Raw genomic sequence first — 19,748 nt, forward strand, 5'->3', positions numbered from 1 at the left:
GAATAAGTAGATTTTTTTCCTAGGCGCTTGAACTTGGCTGATTTTTGTTCCTACAGCTCCCCCCCCCCCCCCCCTTCAGACCCGTTATGAGACTATAGCTGCCGTCTATAAGCTAAAAGGCCGCTAAATGACATTTGGTCATTTTTCACTTTTTTAATGTAACGGTAATAAAAAAAAATTCTCTATCGATCTGTCTAGGAACGGTTATTCTATCTTTTACCGTTCTCAAGATATTTGTTTTCAAAAGGCAGCTAAATACAAAAAACAAAAACCTTACATCGCTTAAAGGTCGTTAAACGGCACAACTAGATTAGAAGGCAGCTATACTACTTTAACGTTTGGATCGATTGAACATTTTTACTATCAATGCTTAGCTATAAAACAGTTAATATTCAACAGTTAACTAAAAGGTAGCAAAAGTATTTTTGCGGCTTTTTAGCTTGGTTACGTCGGAGTATAATACCTGGCATATACTTAACTAAAAGGCGGTTATACGCTCTTACCGAACTAAAAAGCAGTTAAAATAATTTTGCGGCCTTTAAACGTTGTAGTGTTACTACTTTTACAATTAATATACTATTATAGAAAGCCTTATTAGACCGTACGTAAAGTAAAATAAATATTTTCCTCTGTGTCTTGCATAACAAAAAAGCCGTTAAATAACAAAACATCGCTAAAAAGCCGCAAACTACCCATCTCGCTTGTAAGTATAGTTCACTTTGTGATACCGGACTATTATGTATTCTGTGATACCGGACCAAATTTTAGTATGTTCTTAAGTATGTCTGTCGGAGCCCATCTGTAAAACGTCTGGTCCCGGAGAAAAGACATCGTCAAAACAGCAGCTGCAACATTTTGATAAATGCAAAGGATTCTGATTCTATGAATCTTACATGCATGTGGGGGGTGTCAAATGATACCATAACTGTTTTATAAAGGTATGATACGCAATATCAACTAAATAGTACAATAATGAAAATATTTCAAATTAAATGAAAATTACAGCTATAAAAACCAAATATTTTTAAATATAGCATCGAAACTATACAAGATAGACAAAAAATACATGTGGCAGACATAACAAGCTACTCATTAGCTATCCAAAGAATAAAACTGTGACTCGATCAAATTGAAAATGTCTTAGTTACATCGTTGTTAGTAAGGCGCTCCTTCTACTTCATGCGCGTGTAGTTTGTTAGTTTTAACTACTTTCAGTGGGAAATAAGACGAGTGAATGACAATATTGTATGTTTATAAAACTTATAAGAAAGAAGAAATGCCACAGTATTGAAATGGATATAATTAAAAAAGAACATTAATAAAATCGATTGAAAATACAAAAATAAATCAGTTTTTCCTCGAAATCTACAATAAAATAAACTTGGTAGTAACCACCGTTTATATTTTGTAATAAATAATTTAAAACTTTGTTTTGGATTAATAAGTACATATTTGTATCTAAGCTAAGTACCTACCTAAGCTTATAGGGGTCTTTATTTAGTTACATAATAGGCCAGTCAATGTCGACATCAAAACATCGTAAACACGCTTTTTTACAGTATTTATTATGTTGTTAGGTCCCTTTAGAGTTTTTACCTTTATTTGCAACAATGCGCCAAAATGTAACTTTGGCGCTTTCTTCACTGTTTTGGGGAAACTACCACAAGAGAGCGTTTTGTCGATATCGTTGCTTCATATTTTACTAAATTTAATATAGTTTGCCACCGTTTGAAGTTCATTCCAATGCTCTTAGTCAATTTTTTTGGAGATACAGCAAGTCAAAGGAAATAATTTATAATACTGAATAACTCAGGCGCTTATTTCAGTTATTTTAAATATAAAAAATGTTTCCAGGTGTCTTTGTTTAATAGTTTTGTAAAGTCAATTAAATTTTCTACAATTTGAGCTTAATCTAGCATTCTAGAACCTTAAAGATATGCCTTGTCAGAGATAAAAATTTTTTTCGAAAGTAAACATCTCAGCACGGTCATTTGCATAAATCATGGGAGAGAAGTTGAAGAAAATATAATTACTTTTCATTTGATTTCAATAATATGGTATTTCTAGGTTTCATAGAAACATAAGTTTGCTCAAGAATGAAAACAGTAATAATGATAAAAACAGTGTACTGAATAATGTTGGTAGCTAATATATTTAAATTTAAGAAACATAAAATACTATCATTCACTCGTCTCCTTTCCCACTGAAATTAGTTGAAACTAATAGAGTACAGCTGTCTGGAGTAGAGAGCGCCTCACTGACAACTATGTAACTAAGACATTTTGAATTTGATTGAGTTAAAAAAAACCTGAATAGATAATGAGTTGCTCGTTATGTGTGCTTTACATATTTTCTGTCTATTATTTATATTTTCGAGACTGTTAATTGAAAATATGTACTTGAGATTTTATTTTGATAAATATTTTCGTAATTGTAATTCAGCTGAGGTTATTACACATATTACAGCATTATACACCACTTAATTACATTTAATTTGATACCCCACACATGCAAATAAGGTTGTTAGAACTAGAATAAAGGCAATTTTTAAAATGTTACCCTAAGAAAATGGACTATTTTATTTTGTAATCACCATTCCCGATAGTTTTGTGGAAAAAAAGAACTTTTCTTTGCAAAAACTTAGTTTGATTTTATAAGTTAACGTTTAATTTTGCAGGATTCGAAAAATACAGATGTGGATAGTGCTAGCCTAAAAAGCAGTTATATGAAAAGGTTTAGTAATTAACTGCCTTTAAGTTATGCATAACTGTATTAAAAGTTGTTAAAAATTTTTGGAAGAGAAGTTAAGCGATATCTACTTGGCTAGAAGGCGGCTATGTGTAATTAGCCGCTTTTTTGTTATGGATATGTTAATAACTTCCTGTCTTTTCTGGCAGTTATTAATAAATCCATAACTTAAAAGCAGTTATGATTCTTTAGCCGCCATTTAGTTCTGCACACTTGAAGCAAGCCTTAAAATTTTACAAGGTTAGAAAGGAAAATGTGTATTTATTGAATTAATTATTAACATTTTACAAAATCAACTTACTTCATGTGAAAGTTGAAAAAAATACCTTTTTTTTGGTATATGACAACATGACAAAATGTTTATAGATACTGAGCAGCATCGGTTTGAAAATTTTGCCGCTTTTTTCTGCTCTAGCTCAAAATTAGATTTTGTCATTTAGCGGCCTTTTAGCTTATAGACGGCAGTTAGGCCTTCCATATTACCCCCCCCCCCCCTTATATCCAGATTACCAGTTAAAAAATCCTACAATTTTCTGCTACAGTGAATAAAAAGTACCAGGGCAACATAACTGTGATGGAGCTCTCAGCATCTCACCTGATGAAAAGTGATTCAGGCCGAAGGAAGAGAGCTTCACCCGGAATCCTCAACCATAGAAGAACTGGCTCTAGGTTAGCCCCTCTTCCCTCCCCCCCTTTAGCTTTAACTTACCAATAAAACATACTATAAACTTGTACTAGAGTGAATAAAAAGTACCAGGGCAACATAACTATGATGGAGCTCTTTTGTAATTTCTCGAGTCAACCAAGAAGAATTTCAAATAGCTCCTTCATAGTTATGTTGCCCTGGTACTTTTTATTTGCCGTAGTACGGAGCATGAGGCTTTTATTGGAATGTCTTGGGGGGGGGGGGGGGGCATAGACAAGTAGGTTGTCTAGGTCTACAGAAGAGTAGAAGGAGTTTGTGTTTTACTGGGAAGGAAATTCTCAGTAGTTCAACTGGTAAGACTACATAGAATAGGGGTCCAAAGACCCGGTCGTAGATCATCATCATCAATCCACGCTCCTAGAGCTGGCCGAGCGGCAGGTCACCGTCCACTCGCAGACGCTGCTGAGCTGGGAACACGCGCTGAAGCTAGCCACCGAGCCAGACTCGGGGGAACTCTTCAAGACTGTGTCCAAGGTAGGTAGATATTTCTTCTATCCCCAACAGGGAACCTGATGGAAAGTGATGATCAGGCCGAAGGAAGGAGCTTCTCCCGAAATCCTCAACCACAGAGGAACTGGCTCTAGGCTGCCCTTTAGAACACCCCCCCCCCCTCATACCCTGACTTACCAATAACCCCCCTCCCCCCTACCAATACCCAGACTTACCAATAAAACACCTACAAACTTGTACTAGAGTGAATAAAAAGTACCAGGGCAACATAACTATGATGGAGCTCTCAGCATCTCACCTGATGGAAAGTGATGATCAGGCCGAAGGAAGAGAGCTTCACCCGGAATCCTCAACCGCAAAGGAACTGGCTCTAAGCTACCCCCCCCCCCTTTCCCCCCCTATAGCTAATTAACTTACCAATAAAACATACTTATAAACTTGTACTAGAGTGAATAAAAAGTACCAGGGCAACATAACTATGATGGAGCTCTTTTGTAATTTCTTAAGACAAGAAGAATTCGAAATAGCTCCTTCATATTTATGTTGCCCTGGTACTTTTTATTTGCTGTAGTATAAGGCATGGGGGCTTTTAGACGTTATTTATGTCTTGTTATATAGACAAGTAGGTTGAGGTTGTTTAGGTCTACAGAATAGTAGGAGGAAGTTGTGTTTTACTGGGAAGGAAATTCCCAGTAGTTCTACTAGTAAGACTCCAGAGAATAGGGGGTACCAAAGCCCCGGTTGGAAATCATCATCATCATCAATCCACGCTCCTAGAGCTGGCCGAGCGGCAGGTCACCATCCACTCGCAGACGCTGCTGAGCTGGGAACACGCGCTGAAGCTAGCCACCGAGCCAGACTCGGGGGAACTCTTCAAGACTGTGTCCAAGGTAGGTACATATTTCTTCTATCTACAACAGGGACGCTCTTGGCCTGCATGGAAAGTGATGATCAGGCCGAAGGAAGAGAGCTTAACCCGGAATCCTCAACCGCAGAGGAACTGGCTCTAAGGTGGCCTAAAGACTCATCTAGCACGAGATATTTCTTTAGTGTCGTGCTAATTTCTAACTAATAAGGCTACTACCAAAGACTCGCTTGAAGATCAATTTCAGGGGGGCAGTTTAGCCCAGAAGAAGGGGGGGGGGGGGGGGGGACAGTGTGGCTTCGATTTTTTTTAACAGGCTGACTTATGGCTCGGACACGTGGCCTTATACAGAAGCTCAAAGTTGCACAGCGTGCTATAGAGAGGGCTATGCTCGGTGTTTCTTTACGAGATCGAATCAGAAATTAGGAGATCCGTAAACGAACTAAAGTCGCTGACATAGCCCGACATATTGGCAAGCTGAAGTGGCAATGGACAGGGCACATAGTACGCAGAACTGACGGCCGATGGGGCAGCAAGGTTCTGGAGTGGAGGCCGCGTACCGGACAACTCAGCGTGGGACATCCACCCACAAGGTGGACCGACTACCTGATAAAGGTAGCAGGAAGGCGTTGGATGCAGGCCGCTACCAACCGTGTGAAAGTCATTGGGGGAGGCCTATGTACAGCAGTGGACGTCCTATGGCTGAAATGATGAAGTGGCTCGAGAGGCACTTAATGGCAAAATACTACATAAGCTGGTGACCTCCCCTGGCCCCCCTCCCCTTCAGTCCCTAACGTACCAAATAAATAATGTTTCTTTCTTTCTCCCCAAGGCGGCGGTGCAGAATCTTTCGCCTTCCAAGTACGCCGCGACGCCGGAGTCGGAGCGCGAGTTCGACGATATCGACAGTAACGACAGCTCCGACTTGTCGAAGGTGGACCACGATTTTGAGGTGAGTTTCTTTTTTACGCTTCGGGGGTTTGCATATACAGGGTGTCCCGGAATGGCTGAATCAAACTGCTAAGGGAGATAGCTTTTTTTTTAAATAAAGTGCTTTAAACTCGAAATCTAGTCCTTATTTTCAAAAGTTTGTTTACAGATAAACGAAGCGATCATGTATAATAATATTAGTAAGAAAAAAGCACAAATAAACTCCAAACGCAGCAATTATAGCCAGATACTTAGGCAAAGCTGATTTATTTTCACTTTAAAAAAAAATAAAATTGTGTCCTTATGCATTAGTAGAGCTACCTCCCCTAGCAGTTTGATTCACCCATTCTGGGACACCTGTATGCCAGATTCAAATGAATTATAATAAGTATAATTAATGAGAGCTATCGTTTTAGCGTACACTTGGCGTCACTGTAAAGCTTGGATTCCCAAATTTATTTTGTCTACTCATCTACTGCCCACTTTGAGAATAAATTATAATTATTTTCGCCTCCTTTTTTTCTTAGTCTGATTGTGAAACCGTTCACCAACAATCGATTGATCAATGATGAACTACTCACCAACAGGATCTTTAACCCATTAACTTTTTGCCCAAAGATCACTTTACCCATGAAGCGTTCGCCAAGAGAACGGCATGCCAATGAACGTTTGACCAACAGAATTTTTTGACATATTATTTTTCGCCTAAATGACATTTTACCCATGAAATTGACCCAGTAAATGTACATGGAATACTCTTATACCGCCCCCTTTAGGCTTGCAGCGCCGACAAGGGGGCTTTATCGCCCACTTTGGGAAAGCCTGCTGTAAAGTAAGGTCACTGTCACTTGCTATAGTCCGGTCGCCGAGCACGTAGAATTTTGTCCAATGACCCCAAGCTACCCATCCTTATCGCTCGCGCGACTGTGCGACGGGCGCCCGTAGTGAGTGTGCGAGCGCGACAGCAACATAATTACGCGCGAGCGATAAGGATGGGTAGCTTGGGGTCATTGGACAAAATTCTAAGTGCTCACAGACCGGGCTTTAGTGGCGATGAAGTGGCAGAAGGACTATCGCATTTGCACTCACCAGGATGTCGCCACTGTAGAGTGGCTCTATGATTCTAAATTACGCGTGATACAAGATTAATACATCAGTAGATCTAAACAATAACAGGCAAAACATGAGAAATATGTATTTGAAGTAAACCTCTAAATTTTTTCTCCCTCTCTCTCCCCAGGTGAGCAACAAAGACAGCACGAAGACAGACTCCCACGAAGCGAGCTCGGACCCGCTCAAAGAATTCTCCGAAGTAGACCTCTCCTCATGATTCTACGACACACTATTCTTCAACATATTGAAGGAATTCTAACGTATTTTGAATCTTATTGACTGGTATTAAGCACCAAGTATGGGAAACTATTCGTCTATTCGCGTTTCCAACATATTAAGGAAATCCTGAAGTATACGTGGACGTATTTTGGATCTTATTTGACTATACAGGGTGGAATTTTGTAATGCCACCTGAAGGGAAGTTCTCTTTAATACTGTAGATAGAAAAGTTTACTGAAAGAAAACATTCAATTATTTTTTTAAAGAAATAGAACTGCATTCAGATTTCCAAAAATTTGCTTGCTACACCCGGGAATCGAACCAACTAAAATGTGTTAAAAATTACACCCTGTATTTTTATTGCATCGATCGTTAGGGTTAAGTATAACGATGAAATCTCTCAAACTTGATAAATCAAATAAAAGGAACACCATGAAATCTTAAATTATTGTAATTATTTACAGAAAATTGTATGGTATGGTGGTAAATTTTCGAAAATCTTTGAGTGCAGTTCTCTTTCTTTACAAAAATAAAGGAATGTTTTCTTTGACTAAAAATTTCTATCTACAGTATTAAACTTTCCCTCCAGGTGGCATTACAAAATTCCACCCTGTAGATCGTTTCATGCAAGAAGACGCGCCCCACCAATTGATGGTCGAGGGAAGAGGGAAGTTTGATCCGAGCAATCTGAGTATGCACTCCTGGACCATTTAGCGTGTACCGATAACACTCAAGCATTCGCGGAAGAATGGTGGGGCGCGTCCGAGTGGATGAAACGATCTATATTACTTCAAGCACAGTCAGCGTCAAATAGTTCGTGACCAAAGTGACCAAAAAGTTGACCTTATTCCAATTGTAACAAAGACGTGTTGCGAACTTTTTGACTACTTTAGGTGTCTTGCTTGCTTTTTACACTTTATTTGCTGTGACGGCATGCATTTTGGTCACGCCCACTAAATTTATTTTTGATTGAACTGAGTATAAATCAATATTCAATGAGGGTTTTCGCGTATGAAAAATCCGCCAGATGGCAATACGTAGACGCGAGGTCCAAATGCTGCATGATTGGTGGATTTTGACATATCTGTCAATGTCATGTCAAAAATAACCAATCATGCAGTCATATTTTTTGAGTTGTCAAACGCGATTCTCTCATGGATATTTCTTTTTTTAGTAACGAAAAATTTACTTGAATTGGTATTAATATTGTATGCCAGTGATTTAAAATTTTAATTTAGGCCTGTACGGGCAAGCCATCGTACATTGCACTTACTTTTACGCTTACGTTTGCGTCCCACTTTCTGGGCGCGCGTTAGTTACTATTTTAAGTATTTTTCTTTATTATAACTCAGTACGTCAACAACCATCCCACGTAACACTACTACTCAAGAAAAGATTTGCCACGATAACTCTGTCAGTATTTTACTACAATATAAACTATAAACTTTGGAGATCTTTTCTTCTCGACGTGCTCTTCAACTCGACTTCAACTAACTTCAACTCTACTTAGATAAATGTATGGCCCTACAAACCATACATTTAATGGTCCTTCGAGTATAAATTCACCAGTGAAGTGTACAGTGTGTGATCAGTGATAAATCTGCGGTAGCGAATCGGTTGACTGGCCTTCCGGAAGAGGAAATCCCCAGATCAATTGAGAAGGCGCACATATCGCAGAGGAATCCTATCACGTACTTACACTACCTTCTGGAACGAACCAACACCAAGCTTTATCTGCCACCGTCAACTACGTGCCAGATCACTAAGCTACGAACTACTTACGAAACTTCATCCAACTTCTACAACTACAATCAACTACTTCAACAACATCATGTTGGAACTACAACAACAGTGTTTTAACAACATCAAAACTCTCTGCTCTAACTACAAGAAAGACAGCGAAAACCGAAAAAACCAAGAATACTTACTTAAACGACTGGAGTCTCTCGAGGCACAGTGGAGCGACTTCAGTGCACGACATAAAAAACTACTAGAAACGTTCGAAGACAAGAACATCAACTACTTCACCGAAAACATCTACGAAAATACGAAACAACTTTACGAAACTACTAGAACAAGCATGGAGAGCTTACTGAAAAAACTATCTGAGCCCAAGTCTCTGGAATTCGACCTATCAGGAATGCTGGAGGAGAGCTCGGATGAAACTTCATCATCAAACTCACTGCTGGAAAAACAAATGTGTAACTTCAAGGCTCTTGACCGTGCTATGTCCAAAATTGACCTCAAAACAATCACAGAGAAGTGGGAGCTTCAAGACCATCTCTCTATACTAAAATCCAAGTGGCAAGACATTGACAAACTACATTGGGAATTAGAAGCTAAGTACAAGGGCTCTAACGACAAATACTACAACATATTTGTCGAAATGGAAGACAAGTATGACGACATCCGACGAGTTTTAAACTCAAGAATATGGTCGACTGTGCATTACGAAACATCAGCGCCGAAAATGGAAATACCTGAATTTTCTGGCAACTATACTCAATGGATTTCCTTTAAAGATCTTTTCATGGAAACCATTCACAACAATCCAATGATAAACAACGCTCAGAAGATGCAGCATCTCAAATCTAAACTGAGAGGCGAGGCAGAGCGCATAGTGCAGCATCTCAGTATCAGTGCCGACAACTACAACTCATGCTGGGAGATACTAACGCAACGCTATGGAAACCGACGCCTTCAGTTTACATCTTTCATCAACACCATGCTCAACTTGCCTACCATACAAAATCCTGATAGCTACAACTTGAAAAAGATGCACGACGTCATCACTGAATGTTTGAATGGAATCACAAACATTGGCATTGACACGACTACGTGGGACCCACTTATTGTCCACCTGATGTCACTAAAACTCGACAGAAGTACTTACTCGGAATACATGAAAGAACTACAAGACCACAGAGAATTGCAGCCACTAAACGACTTTCTATACTTTCTCGAGTGCAAGTTCATGGCCTACGAGTCCATGAAAAACACCAAAAAAGAAGCTTTTGGTACTCAAAATCAGAAGCATACTTTTACGAAGACTTCAACTTCAAACAGAAACATTCCATCGTGGAATACCAGCGAGAGAAACTATTCATTCAAGAAATACAACAACGAACCTAAGAAAACTTATTACACTACTTATGGAAAGTGCCCAAACTGTAACGAGAATCACGTGTTGATGCAATGTCCAAAGTTCATCGACATGAACCCCACTCAACGCAATAACACTGTTGCAAAACTGCATTTGTGCGAAAACTGCTTATACAGGCACGGCAACGACAAATGCAATTCTACAAAAACTTGCAAAGAATGCAACATGCGACACCACACTTTATTGCACAACTCTACAAAGAAACATTCGCCAACAACTAAAACATCAAACGAAACTACCTCGAAACCACGACCTTCAACTTCTTCTCAACCATCTTCCAATCATCTATCGACGGAAGATGTGGAGATCTTACTGCCGACTGTACAGCTGCAAGTGATGTCTGCAAACGGCACTCAAATTAAACTTCGGGCTTTACTAGATCAAGGCTCGCAAGTGAACTTAATTACTGAAAGGGCGGCGCAACTGCTACGTCTGCCTAGGAAGCGACTGAACGCAACCGTAACAGGAGTAGGATCTGTTTCTGGAGACTGCAAAGGACGTCTAAATCTGTCTTGCAAGTCCATTTACTCCAGTTACGAGTTTGAGGTACAAGCCCTCGTAATGAAAAAGCTCACTAACAACTTGCCAAACTCGTCATTTGAGCCAAATGAATGGCCACACTTAGAAAACTTGAAGCTCGCAGATCCAGACTTCCACATGTCGCGCCCTATTGACCTACTGCTAGGAGCCGACGTGTACTCCGACATCTTACTAGATGGAGTACTCAAAGGAAGTCAACAATCACCGATTGCACAACAAACACAATTGGGATGGATTCTGTGCGGCAAACTGAAAACTTTAAACTGTCACGTGACTCTTATCGATCTCAACGAAATATCGAAATACTGGGAAAGCGAAGACATCGTCCAAGACGAAAATGACATGTCTAAGGATGACTTCTGTGAAAAACACTACTCAAACACCGTGCAACGTCACTCAAACGGGAAGTACATCGTTGAAATGCCACTTCTATCTAACTATGAAGAAAAAATGGGAAACTCAAGATCTATCGCTCTCTCACAATACTTACAACTGGAGAGACGATTTGAGAGAAACCATAAACTTGCTCAAATGTACCGAGACTTTATCAACGAGTACATTGAACTTGGTCACATGAAGCCGTCGTCATCGATACCTACATACCTACCGCAACATTACTTACCGCATCATGGCGTTTTACGTGAACAATCAACTACTACCAAACTGAGAGTCGTGTTCAACGCTTCTCAAAAAACTACAAGTGGCTTCAGTCTCAACCAACTACAAGAAAAGGGCCCAAATCTACAAAAAGATATTCAGGCGCTTATCTTAAAATGGAGGTCATACAAATATGCATACACCGCGGACATAGAGAAAATGTACCGCTGCATAGAAATAACTCAAGATCAACAGAAACTACAGAAAATTATTTGGCGTGACTCACCAACTGAAAAGCTCCGAGAGTATGAACTGTGTACCGTGACTTATGGGATGAAATGTGCTCCGTGGCTTGCTATGAGAACTCTCAAACAACTTGCAATTGACGACGGTGACAAACACCCAGAAGCAGCACGCATACTTCAAGATGAGTTTTACGTGGACGACCTTGTCAGTGGTCACAACGTACTCGATGACGCAATCAAACTTCAACAATCACTAATCGAACTACTAAAACTGGGCGGCATGAACCTGAGAAAATGGTCAGCGAACGACCCCATTCTACTAAATAACTTAACTGAAGATCAAATTTCATCGCGTAACAACTTCGACTTCAAACACGATGAATCACTGAAAACACTTGGCCTCGGCTGGAACCCCACTACTGACAAATTCTCTTTTAACTGGGAACTTGGAGACAACGTGAAAGCTGTTCTTACAAAGAGGACGTTACTATCAGAGATATCAAAACTTTATGATCCCCTGGGATGGCTCTCACCTGTCACAATTACGGCAAAACTCCTGTTCCAGAAAGTATGGACGGCCAAGTTAGGGTGGGACGAAGCTCTACCCTCCGACATTCAAGACGATTGGGTCAAACTTAGAAGTGAACTTCCGCTAGTCCAAGATGTCAAACTTGACAGATGGCTAGGGGGCCAGCAATCAAACATCGAACTACTGGGCTTCTCGGATGCAAGCGAGAAAGCTTATTCATGCGTCATCTACAGTTATGTCGCTAACCCTGACGGCCCTCCAACGATAAAACTACTCACTGCAAAGACTAGGGTTGCCCCTTTGACACAAAAAACAACACTGCCAAGAATGGAATTATGTGGTGCACTACTACTTTCACAACTAGTACAGAAAATAAAAGAAGCCTTCAAAGGACACACGATTAACGTCCGAGCATGGTGTGACTCTCAAGTTGTTCTCGCCTGGCTGCAAGGAGACGTATCCAGATGGGAGAGATACGTAGCCAACCGGGTCAACAAAATCAAGCAAGTTATTCCATCAACAAACTGGCAGTACATTAAGTCAGAACAAAATCCAGCAGATTGTGCTTCTCGAGGACTGTACCCCAGCAAACTAATAAACTTTGAGCTGTGGTGGAAAGGTCCCGAGTTCCTTCAAAATGTTGAAACTGAAAAGTCAATGAAAAACCTTACTTGTTTATACACTACAAATACTGAACTTAAAACCAAGAAGGTGGAAGCCCTGAAAACAAATCAAGAACATTTTATTGAAAACTTAATAAATAAATGCAGTTCATTGACACGTGTAACAAGAGTCACGGCGTGGATACTGCGCTTTATTACAAATGCGCGCCGTACGACAAAACTTGACACCAAACACTTGACTACTACAGAAATATCAGCTGCTAATGAACAAATAATTAAATTCGTGCAACGTATAGAGTTCGATAACGAGTACAGACAACTGATGAAACAAGATGTTATTTCGAACAAAAGTTGCATGTTCAAACTTAACCCCTTCTTAGACGACAAAGGGATTATACGTGTCGGCGGCCGTATCAACAACTCCAACTTACCATTTGAGATGAAACATCCCGCCATCATCCCGCGGAATGGACGTTTTACTGGTCTACTTATCGATCAAGCTCACTTTACAACACTTCACGGAGGTGCTCGATTGACGTTGGCTCATCTAAGACAACGCTACTGGATTGTTGGCGGAAATCGGGCAGTTAAAGCAAAATTACGTCATTGCATACGGTGTCATAGACACAAAACAACTGAAAGCCAACAGATTATGGCCGACCTACCACAACAACGTGTAACACCTTCCCGGCCGTTCACGCACACCGGGGTGGACTTCACTGGCCACGTGGACGTCAAACTGAATAAGGGAAGAGGCGTTAAAACTTCAAAAGGATACATAGCTATCTTTGTTTGTATGGCAACTAAAGCCGTACATATAGAGCTAGTATCAGATCTCAGTACTGAAACTTTCATTGCCGCCTTCCAAAGGATGTGTGCTCGACGTGGCACTCCAAAACATGTCTACTCGGATTGCGGCACCAACTTTGTCGGCGCATCTAAAGTATTGCGAAAGGAATCCGAACAATTCCATCTGCAACTTTCTTCAGAGTTTTTCGACCACATTGGACACCTGGAGGTAGATTGGCACTTCAACGCACCAGCCTGGCCTACAGCAGGAGGCCTCTGGGAGGCTGCTGTGAGATCCATGAAGTACCACCTACGACGTGTACTCGGAGATCAGAAACTGACCTTCGAAGAGTTTCAAACTTTACTAGCACAGATCGAAGCGTGCATGAACTCCAGACCTCTGTGTCCACTAACTGAAGATCCTGAAGAATTTCAAAACTTTTTAACTCCGGGACACTTCCTAACCGGTGGCCCTGTATTGTCACTGCCGATCTCCGACCACAGTGACGACAACATCAACTTACGTCGGCGATGGCAACTTACTGAAAATATGCTACAACAATTTTGGAAAAATTGGTCTAACGAGTATTTAACGCAACTACAAGGACGAAGCAAATGGAACAAAGCATCTGAGAACATAAAGGAAGGTGATATCGTGCTGGTCAAGGACAACAACTTGCCCCCTGGAAAATGGGCCATGGCTCGTGTGCTTGAAACTCATCCCGGTTCTGACGGATACGTACGAGTGACTACTTTGAAAACTCAAACTGGCGTTATAAAGCGCCCCATCGTTAAACTGTCACCGCTCCCGTTGGAAACTGAAATCAACTCCAAACTACCAATATGCACATCTGAAGAGCCCCAGCAAGACGAAATCACACCTAAACAATCAACGAAAACTAAAAATAACAAGACAAAAGGGTTATCAGCCTTAACTACTGCACTATTAACAATGTTTATTGTTTTGACTGGATCATATGGCGAAGCGGCGTCAAGCGCTCGTATTACAACACTTGAACCCGACCGGCCGATATATTATGACACTGTCGGCAAACTGCAAATGATTCACGATGAGTGGACACTGCTTATGTACTACAACTTAACTAATTATTGGACTAAAGTTGACCAACTCAAAACTTACCTTCAAGGTTTAAGCGATCTGTGTGACAAAACGGATCCCAGATACTGCAAAACAACTTTAGATCAATTATCACACGAAATGGAACTTCTTGACTTTTACAACATGATTCTGCTAGCGCCGCATAAACACCTCTACGAACGGAAAAAACGAGGCTTGATCAACGGCATTGGCAGTATCGCTAACACCTTGTTTGGAGTTTTGGATCAACAATTCGCTGACAAGTACCAAAAGGACATTGAAACCTTACAAAACAATGAAAACTATTTACTTACTCTGGTAAAAAATCAAACTTCGATTGTAGAACTCGAAAACAAGGTGCTAAAGAAAACTGAAGACAACATAAATCGCCAAGTCTCCATGATGGAAGGCTACATGAACCAAACTGACACCAACTTAGCCAAGATCGAATCAACTATGGAAGCCATGATGGCCACTAGTTACTTCAACTCAGCGTCACTGACGGCATATTTACTCATAAAAAATATGCGAGTTATGCAAGACATGCTATTCGACACGCTCACAGACGTCTATAAAGGACATATGGACGTGCACTTACTTACTCCAGTAAACCTGATTGACCAACTTAATGACATTTCTGGAAAATTGCCGAAATCATTAACCTTATCTGTGGAAAACATAAGAGAAGACATAAAAACAGTCTACAAACTACTGTACGCAAAAGCAAGAGTTACTTCAGATTACTTTTTGTTTGAAGTTCACATTCCACTCACTTCAGACGAAGATTTCCTCATCTACAAGATGATTCCACTGCCTGTCAAGACTGAAAAGGGTACAACAATTATAAACTTGCAATCTCAATACATTGCTGTCAACTTCCACAAGAACACCTACATATCTGTTACAGAAACTGATTTGAAGTTGTGTACTCAAGTCAAAACAGATAATTACTTATGTTATAAAAATGTGCCTATTTTCAACTTGCATAACTACAATGCTCCGTGCGAGGCTAAGTTATTGAGTCACAGCTCGGGGACAACTTGTGACGTCAGGCCAGCGTCGTGCAATGACGCCTGGATCGAATTACACGAACCGAACAGCTGGCTGGCCGTTTGCTGCGAGGCTTGCACTTTGCGCACGGTTTGCAACTTTGACGTGACGTCGCACTCTATGACGTCATCTGGAATAGTAAACCTATCGCAAGGTTGTGTACTACAATCCAAGGACTTCACTATTCACTCGCACAATGAATACAACAGCAAAATTATCAACATCGACCACTACTCCGAAATCCCAACACTCAACTCTACGGCAAACAACATTATCCAATTAACTCGCCATAATGTGACATGGAAAGTATTCCGAGAAACACATGATACTGAACTTCAAGAAATTGACGAGCGACTACATTCCCTGCATGAAAACGAAGTTTTACCCACATCTATTTCCAATCACGACATTCATCAATACACCATATGCTATGCACTCCTCAGTGCCGCAATAATTGGAATGAGTGTATGGATTACCAGAAAACTTGTCAACTATTACCGTATCAAGCACAACGGCATAACAACTCATACAAATGAAGCATTTGAACTGGAAGAAATGAAGACACACTACGGGGTGGGTCAAGAACACACAGCCCCAGCCCAGCCGCCGGCGCCGCGCCCCCGCGAGTCCCGGCCTCCAACGCCTGCTACTGCGGCACCAACGAAGAACCACGTTACTTTTACTTTTGACGATTAGTATTTAAAAAATTGTTTGCTTTGTAATGGCATATCTTAATCTTGATAGTTATATTTCCTAGTTCATCTTATTTTCTTTTCGGGTTGCCAATATGTACGGGCAAGCCATCGTACATTGCACTTACTTTTACGCTTACGTTTGCGTCCCACTTTCTGGGCGCGCGTTAGTTACTATTTTAAGTATTTTTCTTTATTATAACTCAGTACGTCAACAACCATCCCACGTAACACTACTACTCAAGAAAAGATTTGCCACGATAACTCTGTCAGTATTTTACTACAATATAAACTATAAACTTTGGAGATCTTTTCTTCTCGACGTGCTCTTCAACTCTACTTCAACTAACTTCAACTCTACTTAGATAAATGTATGGCCCTACAAACCATACAAGGCCCAAAATTATAATAATTAGTGAGATTGACAAGCAAATAATAATAGTATTATAATATACGGAATCCAAAGCAATAGGCGATGTAATAAATATGTGTAATAATACTCTATATCATAATAATATTATTATACAAAGATTATAATATATAAAATCTTAGTTCTTATACACTATTTGTATATTTTGTTTTTACTAATTTTTCTCTTTATACAACGTGTCCCAAAATTCAAGGATAAGCCGGCGCCGCAGGGTGGACCTAGTTATGACTGCTTTAGGAAAAATAAGAAAAAAAATCTATCTCAATTATTTTTTAAGTTACACAATAAATTATGAAATTCGTCGAAAATTGACACCCCTTATGATATTTTACATTACCACGACTACAATTTTTCGAATACTTCAGTTTTTTTGTTTGTATCGGCAACTTAAGTAGTGCTGCTGTCCACCCCAATTCTTAAAACCCTCAGAATCCTTGCAGTTTTTACACAAAAGTTAATCAAAATATGATATTTCCTTAAAATTTTGTACGATTTTTACTTACATTCCACTTTGACTCGTCGTTTTGTAAAAAAACAGTATGAACACTACTGCGGCAAGTTTTTTATAAAGTTGACGCAACTATCCAAGATTCCGAAATGGTATAATACTCTAAGAAAACTAGTCGCAAAAAAGATATGAGTACCATTTTTACAAGCATTTCGCTTGTAAGTTAGTATGAGATAAATCTTGCAACTGAATTTAAAACCAGTTCTCCTTAACCAATTGAGCTGAAATTTGGTATACTTGTGTAAGTACGATGACAATGCAATATTATGGTACCATTGAGCTGGATGGAGTATGGAGGTGGCCATAGGAACTCTTAACGAAACGGCGGAATTACATCTAGTTTGGGTTCGTTGGATTTGTCTTTTCGAGCACTTTAGTGCTAGATGATGTCCAGGGTCCTGATGATGAAGTCAAGAGGTGGCAGGAGCTGGCCATAGGAACTCCTAAACGAACTGAAGTCAATTATAATTTTCAAAGGAAGTCAAGCTTGTTTTTAAATAAGTTTTTTTTATTACAACTTTATTTTAAGCTTTTTAGTTGTTTCTCAATCTCATGGCCTAAGTGCTCGGGAAGACAAATCCAACGAACCCAAACTCGATAAGCTTCCGCCGTTTCGTTTAGGAGTTCCTATGGCCAGCTCCTGCCACCTCTTGACTTCATCATCAGGACCCTGAACATCATCTAGCACTAAAGTGCTCGAAAAGACAAGTCCAACGAACCCAAACTAGATGTAATTTCGCCGTTTCGTTAAGAGTTCTTATGGCCATCTCCATACTCCATCCAGCTCAATGGTACCATAATATTGCATTGTCATCGTACTTACACAAGTATACCAAATTTCAGCTCAATTGGTTAAGGAGAACTGGTTTTAAATTCAGTTGCAAGATTTATCCCATACTAACTAACAAGCGAAGTGCTTGTAAAAATGGTACGCATATCTTTTTGCGACTAGTTTTCATAGTGTATTATACCATTTCGGAATCTTGGATAGTTGCGTCAACTTTATAAAGAACTTGCCGCAGTAGTGTTCATACTGTTTTTTTACAAAAAGACGAGTCAAAGTGGAGTGTAAGTAAAAATCGTTTAAAATTTTAAGGAAATATCATATTTTGATTAACTTTTGTGTAAAAACTGCAAGGATTCTGAGGGTTTTAAGAATTGGGGTGGACAGCAGCACTACTTAAGTTGCCGATACAAACAAAAAAACTGAAGTATTCGAAAAATTGTAGTCGTGGTAATGTAAAATATCATAAATGGTGTCAATTTTCGACGAATTTCATAATTTATTGTGTAACTTAAAAAATAATTGAGATAGATTTTTTTTCTTATTTTTCCTAAAGCAGTCATGACTAGGTCCACCCTGCGGCGCCGGCTTATCCTTGAATTTTGGGACACGTTGTATACTTGTTACCTAAGCAATTTAAAAAGGGTACTTCCACGCTATTATATAAGGTGTTATTTTTTGTACTGATCATACTTTACCAACGCATCTAATAAAATCATACAAATACAACCCAAGTGTTTTTAAAAAAAAATTCAGGCTAGTTTTCGAGTAAAACGACAAAGAATGTTTCGAAAAAAATAAAAAATAAATCATCCTTTGAGCGCGGTGAGTATTCGTTTGTACGCACTATCGTAGTAGCCGGCCGAGGGCAACGACCACTGCCACGTGCCGCGCCGCGTGAGTCGGCCATATTGATATCGCTGCCAGTCGCTCCGCGCCCACAGCCCGCGCCGAGCCGCCGATCGGCATGCGGGAGCGCAACAACATAAATAATCGTCCCAGTCCGTCCAATGCGCCCAAACGTATTGCAGTGTATGTGTGATTTATTACAATGCCGCGCTTGATCAATAACAAAACGCAGGCAGGTGAAATTATGTTTCGGGCACACTAACTGGCCGACGAGAAACATTGACGAGTCGAAAACCTTCATACCTTGCTTGTTTGGAGCCGCGCAGCGCTTCAGGGAGCGCAGCCGTATCCTGACTTGACGAGATTCCGTGCGCTTCGAGGACGAAGTTCTGGATTTCAATTTCAATCACCGGCACAGTGCTGGCGGTACCCAGATGCGAGCGCCGCAGACGGCGGCTTTTGCGTAAAAATACGGAATGCCTTATCAAGGAGTTGTTGCCAGAGGGCCACGACCGCGACCTAGTTCTATCGATGGTTATTGCGGAAGTCTACCTAGGTACATACCTACAGTGTGATTTGGACAGATGAGTGCTTGTTTACGCGAAAGGGACTTTTTCCGTAAAAAAGTTAGTGCGCGAATTGTGTATACAACATCCGACGTGGTGTCTAGTGAACAGCAAGCAAGTGTGCAGCCCGAAAGCATTACCTCAATTCGATCGTGGCTAGATTAGACAGTGCAAGACAGTGTTTACGTGAACATTCAACAAAGGCTTGACGTTCAAAATGTATTGTGATTAGTGTAATAATAACCTAGGAACT

At 40.2% G+C, this 19,748-nt stretch overlaps 1 long non-coding RNA gene across 1 annotated transcript; it reads left to right on the plus strand.

The window, feature by feature from the left end:
• The first annotated feature begins 4,672 nt into the window (after positions 1-4,672).
• On the plus strand, positions 4,673-7,193 carry LOC135086036 (uncharacterized). The gene is made up of 3 exons (XR_010260269.1): positions 4,673-4,794; positions 5,602-5,721; positions 6,940-7,193. It is a non-coding gene; the product is annotated as an uncharacterized LOC135086036 (long non-coding RNA).
• The last annotated feature ends 12,555 nt before the right edge of the window (positions 7,194-19,748 follow it).

Source organism: Ostrinia nubilalis, chromosome 30 (assembly GCF_963855985.1).
Source record: "Ostrinia nubilalis chromosome 30, ilOstNubi1.1, whole genome shotgun sequence".
In the NCBI taxonomy this organism is placed as follows: Eukaryota; Metazoa; Arthropoda; class Insecta; order Lepidoptera; family Crambidae; genus Ostrinia; species Ostrinia nubilalis.